We start from the raw sequence: 7,608 nt of genomic DNA, 5'->3' as shown, positions 1-7,608 counted from the left end.
TACTTTAATTTCAAGTGCTTCAAACGGTTATTTTACTTGTTATGTTTTTCTTTCGGACGATTTTTAAAAAATAATAATTAAAAGAATAATGTAATTGAATTACTCTTATTTAATTTTTTATCTCAATTTATTTAATATTACTTTCCTTTCATCATATTAATCTCTTTTCACATTTATGTAGGTGTAAATGTGAAAAATAATTAATTATATTTTTATTTTTTTAATGTTAAACATTTTAAATCAATTATTTCTAATAAACATGATAATTAAAATGATATCGAAGGAACAACAATCTAGAATAATTATATCTCAAGCTTGTTTAAGAAAAGAAAAGTTAATTGTATGGTCTTTGGAAGATTCTACCACAAAGAAAAAAAATCTTTGGAAGATGAGCTAGAAAGTTGGGTCCACATTTTAGATTTACATTGATTTATTTACTCCTTCCAATGTGTTGATAGACACGCATAGCGGTCAGAATTTTTGTGAGATGAACGAAATTGACATTGGACAAGTAAAGCAGAATATTTTTATGATTGAGTGAAATTACGGTTTTTCCCTTCATCGTTCCTCTTACGGCTCTTCTATATAGTAGAGTAGAAATACACGTTTAGAGCCTCCAACGCAGGTCTTGAGCACGAGTCCAAGATACATGCATTTTGGTAAACCCAACTTTAATCATGGAAGCTGTATTATTTTGAATTAAGTTAAAACTGTCAAATTAGTTTTTTCTTATACGTTCTTACAGAAAATTGATGGTTCTAGTCTTGTAGACCTTGAGCTCATAAGTTCTGAAATATTTTACATGTTTTTTGCAGAAAATAGACCTTGAGCTCAAGTATTTGTCATTTTAAGCAGTTGGAGAGATATATACAAATCTGAACTGGAACATCGCAGTAAAAATTGCTGAAATGTTTAGTGCACTACAAACGTGTGTTTATCTGTCTTAACAGTAAAAAATTGATACAATATATTGTCAAGTGCTCTAAAAATTTGTGAAAGAATTTACTAAAGTTGCTGTTTTGTTTGAGAAAGTCAGGGTTTTATTCGGGTTTTAGGTTCGCGATCGGTTGGAGGGGGTTGGAATAGTTTAAACTGATAAGAGTAGATTGAGGGAAAAAAGAAAAAAATCATGTTGACTAAATGCTAGATCATTTTCTTTGGTCAAATTTATACAAAATTTTGCAGGGTACTTTTGAAGTGATATAAGTAAAGATGAGTAATGACTTTCTTGTTACAAGAAAAAGAAAGATGACTTTGTTGAATAATTTTCAATAATTAAGTGACCTTTTTGGAACTCCTTTTAGACTTAAGTGGATAAATTTTATTAAGCTATGTTTAAGATTTAGTTATATGAATGTGTTAATGTTGTGCCCAACGAATTAGATTGAGTTCAACAAGTTCGATTGATGGGTAATCCACTAGTTGTCCGCGATTACTTCAATTTGGATCGCGGTAGAAATTAATTAAGCTCTTACAGGATTTTCATAATGATAGTCAATTGGAAAGTAGCTAGTTAATTTCAAAAAGATAAAACACATTTCGTTCTCTCTCTCTTCTCATTTACAACAACAACAACAACAACAACATGCTTAGTACAACATGCAGACTTTTATCTTTACCTTTGTGAAGTAGAACGTATGCAGACTTTATCTTTACCTTTGTGAAATAGTGAAATTGTTTCTGATGGAGCTTCGACTCAAAAGAATTGTAATGAAAGCAGAATATAAAGGAAATAACGATAGCAAAATAACAAAATAAACAAAATAATTGAAGTAAAGTAAATAAATATGAGTTAATGACCCATTCCAGATTTTATTTTTTTAATATTTAGACATCGTAGTCAAGTGGAAAATCTAGAGCAAAACGATAAAACGATGAAGTCATTGCCTATGTACAAATCATAGAAATTCCACGCCGTCCATCCGGCCGACGCGTCCTTATTCCTTAAACAGCTACCTTACAATTAAAAAGGAATCAGTCTCTCTTTAATAATGATTCTCTCAAACTCTTTTACGGGTTTTAAATTATTAATAATGCTAACTTATAACACTTGTTATATTCAAACCAACGTGACACATATTTTTTAGGTTGTCCCAAAAAAAATGTTGTATAAACAATTTAACTTTAAAATTCTCATTTTACGTTAATGAGATGACTTATAGACAGACATATAGCTAAGGCTCGTTTTAGAAAGTTTCAAAAGTTCTCATTATTTTTCTTAAATTGTATTCAGATAAATGTAGTGTTTTATAAATTAGGACGGAGGGAGTAGCACTTTCCCAATATTTACTTAATTTTATTTTTAAAAGACTTGAAGCCGAATTCATAAAATTAGATACTTCGACTAACTCATGTACTCCAAATTTCTTTACATGAATTAAAGTAGAGGGAGTACAACATCTATATATTGAAGACATATGACATACACTTTCTACAACTAGAAATTAAACAAAAGATGCTCTTTCTACTCTTATTAGTGATCCTTCCTACCTTCCTCTATTTCCTACTTCAACATGCCAAGGGTGGAAACAATGTTCTGCCACCAGGTCCTTTAGGGTTGCCTTTAATTGGAAATTTGCATCAATTTGATAGTTTAACTCCTCATCTTTATTTTTGGAAACTTTCCAAGAAGTATGGAAAGATATTCTCGTTGAAACTTGGTTCTGCCACTGTGGTAGTAGTTTCTTCAGCAAAACTTGCAAAAGAGGTAACAAAGATACAAGATTTAGCATTTTGTAGTAGACCTTTTATTCTCGGGCAGCAAAAATTGTCTTACAATGGTCATGATATTGCCTTTGCACCATATAATGACTATTGGAGGGAAATGAGAAAAATTTGTGTTGTTCACCTCTTTAGTCTCAAGAAAGTGCAATCGTTTGGTCCAATTCGCGAAGATGAAGTCTTTAGAATGATCAACAACATATCTAAACAAGCAATGAACTCTCAAATAACCAATTTGAGCAATATAGTGATTTCACTAACCAGCACAATTATTTGTAGAGTTGCATTTGGTATTAGGTATGATGAAGAAGCACTTGAAAGAAGGAGGTTCGATGAAGTTTTAGCCGTGACTCAAGAAATGATGGCAGGCTTCTTTGTCTCTGACTATTTTCCTTTCTCAAGCTGGTTTGATAAACTCTCTGGAAATATAACTAAACTTGAGGAGAATTTTAATGAGTTGGATGAGTTTTATGAAGAACTCATTGAGCAGCATCTTAATCCCAATAGGCCAAAATCCATGGAAGGAGATATTCTTGATCTTTTGCTACAATTGAAGAAAGAGCAATCAACCCCAATCGAGCTCACTTTGGATAATATAAAAGCAATTCTCATGGTAATCACTTACTCCCGTCTTTATTTCAATTTATATGGTGGTGTTTGATGTCACGAATTCTAAGAAAGAAAGACGATTCACATACATCAGAAGTACCCTTAGAACTTATGATCTCAAACACATTAGCGTCAAATGCAACTCTTGGAAAACTGGCTTATCTAAACCCACTAGTTTTGACGTGAAGCGTGGCGTATACACACAGACGCATAGATGTATGTATATGTCTGTGTGAAAATCCAGTAAAAGTTCAAAATATTTGAGCACATAATTTTTTAATATAGAAGAGTGTCAAATAAAAATCATACATCTAAAACCAATATATGTATATACATAAATACATACATGTCTGTTGTTGTGAGAACTCAACTGATCTGTCAATTTATGTTCTTATAAATTTTTTCCTCCAAATTTTTTTCTTGTAGAATATATTAGTTGGTGGAATGTATTAATCGGCGCAGCTACAATAGTTTGGGCAATGACAGCCTTGCTAAAGAACCCAAGAGCCATGAGGGAAGTTCAAATAGAAATAAGAAAATTAGTTGGAAATAAGAAAGGTATGGTGAACGAAGATGATGTCCAAAATATGCCCTATCTCAACGCAGTGATTAAAGAGACATTTAGATTATATCCACCCGTTCCAATCCTGCTGGCAAGAGAAACAATGCACAAGTCTATACTAGAAGGGTATGAAATTCAACCAAAAACTATAATTCATGTTAACTCCTGGGCAATTGCAAGGGATCCTGACTACTGGAAAAATCCAGAAGAATTTATACCAGAAAGATTCTTGAATAGCACTATTGATTTTAAAGGCCAAGACTTTGAGTTGATTCCATTTGGAGCAGGCAGGAGAGGTTGCCCAGCTGTTGCACTTGGTGTTGCAACTGTGGAGCTTGTACTTTCTAATCTTCTTTATGCATTTGATTGGGAATTGCCTTGTGGGATGAAGATTCAAGACATTGACACTGATGCTTTGCCTGGACTTACCATGCATAAGAAAATTGCTCTTTGCCTTGTCCCTAAAAATTATCTCTAGACTAGACCTAGTACACATAAGCATTTTGCATATTTCTTTCTCTTTAACTAGGGACAAAACAAAAGAAGCACCTTGTTTTCCCACTATGTGATGTCTTATTTATGATTGGAATGAGCTTTTAGTATGTGGCAAAAAAAAAAAAAATATGCATGGTCTTGGACAATCAGAGGATTTGCATGGAAGATGAAGGCCAAACTTCATGTTTTATGATTTGAGTGAAATTTGATTTGAATGAGTGTTTGGATATCAGTTTTTTTCCAAAAAAAAAAAAAAAAAGGAGGAAAAGTTTGAAATGATGATGGAGCTACTTTTTAAATACCAATTTTTCTTGTATTAACATGGAAATCTCATGTAAAACAAGTCAAGCAACTTTAAATAAAATAAATATGAATTTGCTTAAAAGCTGATCAGTCCAGCTTAAAGGCATTATCTCTAGTGAGGTTATGGACATAGTCTTCGGTGAAGGAAACACTACTAGAAAAAGATAGTCTTCGGTGAAGGAAACACTACTAGAAAAAGAGGTTTTTCTCACCGATATTCAGTAGGAAATTTGTGTTATAAAACATGATTTTGCCACTTCATTCCCACCGAACAATCTCACTAGGAAAATGCATGGTGGGAAACAAGTTCCCATTGAAACGCTGGAAAAACTTCATTATTTTTCCATGTAAAAATTCTACTATTTATGTTTTTCCCACTGACATTCAGTGGGAAATCAGTGGAAAAATAGTGATTTTTTAGTAATGAAACTCTCAGTCTCTTATCAATGCTCTCGTTATGAATCAGACTCAGGAAGAAATGGGTAAAACTCAATTTTCTGCTAACAGTGACTCTTTCTCTGATGAAGATTTATCAAACCACATGAAAATACAAAAAAGTGATGACACTAAAATGGGGGTTGAACCAGTGGCGGAGCCAGGATTTCCGCCGAGGGGGTTCAAAATATAAAAAAGTAAATATATGAAGAAGCCTAAGGGGGTTCAACATCTACTATATATACATAAAAATAATTTTAACCTTGTAAAAACAGTATTTTTTTCTGCCGAGGGAGTTCGGATGAACACCCTCGGCTCTATGTGGCTCCGTCACTGGGTTGAACAGTCAATTAATCAGCAGGCCCTCACTTTCAACATCAATTTATTTCCCAAGGAAATGGATGGCTTCCAAGTTGAGTGGCCCTCTAATGGCAAGTCCATCCCCTCTCAAACTATAGGCCATAGGTCTAAGGCCTCTAGTTTTCAATGATTAACATCATGTAGGGTCTCGATGGTTTAGTTCAGCTGGTTTTATACATAAATTCAGTTTCATATGGTACGATTCGGTCGGTTCAATCAGCTTTTGGAAAATCATTGACACCCCTAACATCATGTCAATTGTCAGGGCTCACTCCTTTTATAGCGACCCGGAACTTAAGTTACATGTGGGCTGAGCCCAGTACAAAATAATGAAACAGAAAATAGAAGCAAATCAGCCTACTTAAGTGATGCCCTTTGTATATATTCCAACCGAACCATGAGTGCCTTTAAAGGCTAAAAAAATTTAAAGAATTAATACAATGTTTATTTGTGGATAGGGATAATTTGAAATCCTACATGATGGGAATATCATGTCAATTTAACCCTTATATCTTTCAAATGTAAACGCAACTCTTTTCCCCTCTTTTCTTTGTGTTTAATTATATTTATATTAGGGAATTTTTTAAAATCGCCCGGTCATAAAAATATTAGTAGTAAATATAAAATATCCCTTTTTGTAAGTTTAGTAAAGATACAAAAGATTAAAATTCAACCATATGCATATAAATTTAAATTTACAAATCAATTAAATCACCAATATTTATCCTTTCAATGATTGTATTCTTACTTAAAACATTCGGGCATTGTTTATTTTCATGTACATGTGAAACACAATTTATTTTGTGTGCACAAAATCTTCGATTTCACCTCACTGATAGCTGCTAGTATTTATTTATATCAATCAATAGGCACTCTTCCATGTTAAGAAAAGTATTACTATCATGAGTTCATTTACAGTACTTGTACGAATTCATTGAATATACATTCAGTGTTTCGGTGAAGTGATCTTGCTCAATGTTGCTCCCAAGATTACTATTTTCACCTCGTTGTGCATCACCATCTATCTTTTGAAAGTATTTCTATTGGATGTTATTCCACTGCCATTGCCAAGGAGTGTGGTGGTGAATAGAATCTATCAATTCTTAATCAAAGGTTTTGGGGTCGAATCATTGAATGAAAAAATCCTAATAAGGAGCCCTTTAATGACCCTTATATGTCGCGAATTCCAATTAGTCGAGAACCGAATTATTATAAAAAAAGTTACAGATACTAATAAACTCTTCCACAATTTCTACTAGAAATCCACAGGCAATGATTAATACATGTCCAAGCGATTCCAAACCAATTAGTCTTACATTATTTCCCTCTCCGAGTACATTTTTGTGACAAATGCAGCAATACCATTTTGGAAGCTAATCATACTCTCAATTTATGCCCCATTACCTGAAGTTTCGAATCTCTTAAAGAAAACACAAAAAGTCAGAAGACGGAAGGCATTGCACCTCTATGCCGTGTAATGTTATGGTATTTTCTGCCATTTAAAGTAGGGCAAAGGTGCAAATAATCAGCTTTGCGATTTAGAGCAGATATACCCCCCATTATAAAAGTGGTGTATATATACCCTTGCCGTTATAAAATGGTGCAAATATACCTCTGCTCTTACACAAATAGTACAATAACCCTTTTCGCTAACGGAATTTAAAAAAAAAAACATTTAGCTTATTTTTTAATTAAAAAAATGCCATATGGCTTTAAAAAAATGACTACTCATTTTTTTTGAGTAGACATATTTTTCTAACGCCACATGGTAAATTTTTTTCCGGTGGATCGGGTCTGGTTCGTTTAAAAAAATATCTCCATGGCTTTAAAAAAAGATAAGTCTACCCATTTTTTAAAACGAACCAGCCCCGACCAACCAGGAAAAAAAAATTATCATGTGGCTTTAAAAAAAATATGTCTACTCACAAAATATGGGTAAACATTTTTTTTTTTTAAAGTTATGTGGTATTTTTTTTATTTAAAAAATAAACTAAATCATTTTTTTAAAAAAATTGCGTCAGCAAAAAGGGTATATTTGCACCATTTTGTAACGGCAGGGGTATATTTACACCACTTTTATAACGGGGGTATATTTGCTCTAAATCGCAAAGTTGAGGTGTATA

The 7,608-nt window shown here is 32.9% G+C and overlaps 1 pseudogene; it reads left to right on the top strand.

Moving 5' to 3' along the window:
- The first annotated feature begins 2,395 nt into the window (after positions 1 to 2,395).
- Positions 2,396 to 4,580, top strand: LOC132053567 (6,7,8-trihydroxycoumarin synthase-like; annotated as a pseudogene).
- The last annotated feature ends 3,028 nt before the right edge of the window (positions 4,581 to 7,608 follow it).

Source organism: Lycium ferocissimum, chromosome 4 (assembly GCF_029784015.1).
Source record: "Lycium ferocissimum isolate CSIRO_LF1 chromosome 4, AGI_CSIRO_Lferr_CH_V1, whole genome shotgun sequence".
Taxonomy (NCBI): Eukaryota; Viridiplantae; Streptophyta; class Magnoliopsida; order Solanales; family Solanaceae; genus Lycium; species Lycium ferocissimum.
The sequence above is the reverse complement of the archived record's forward strand: the minus strand, read 5'-3'. Positions and strand labels throughout refer to the sequence as shown.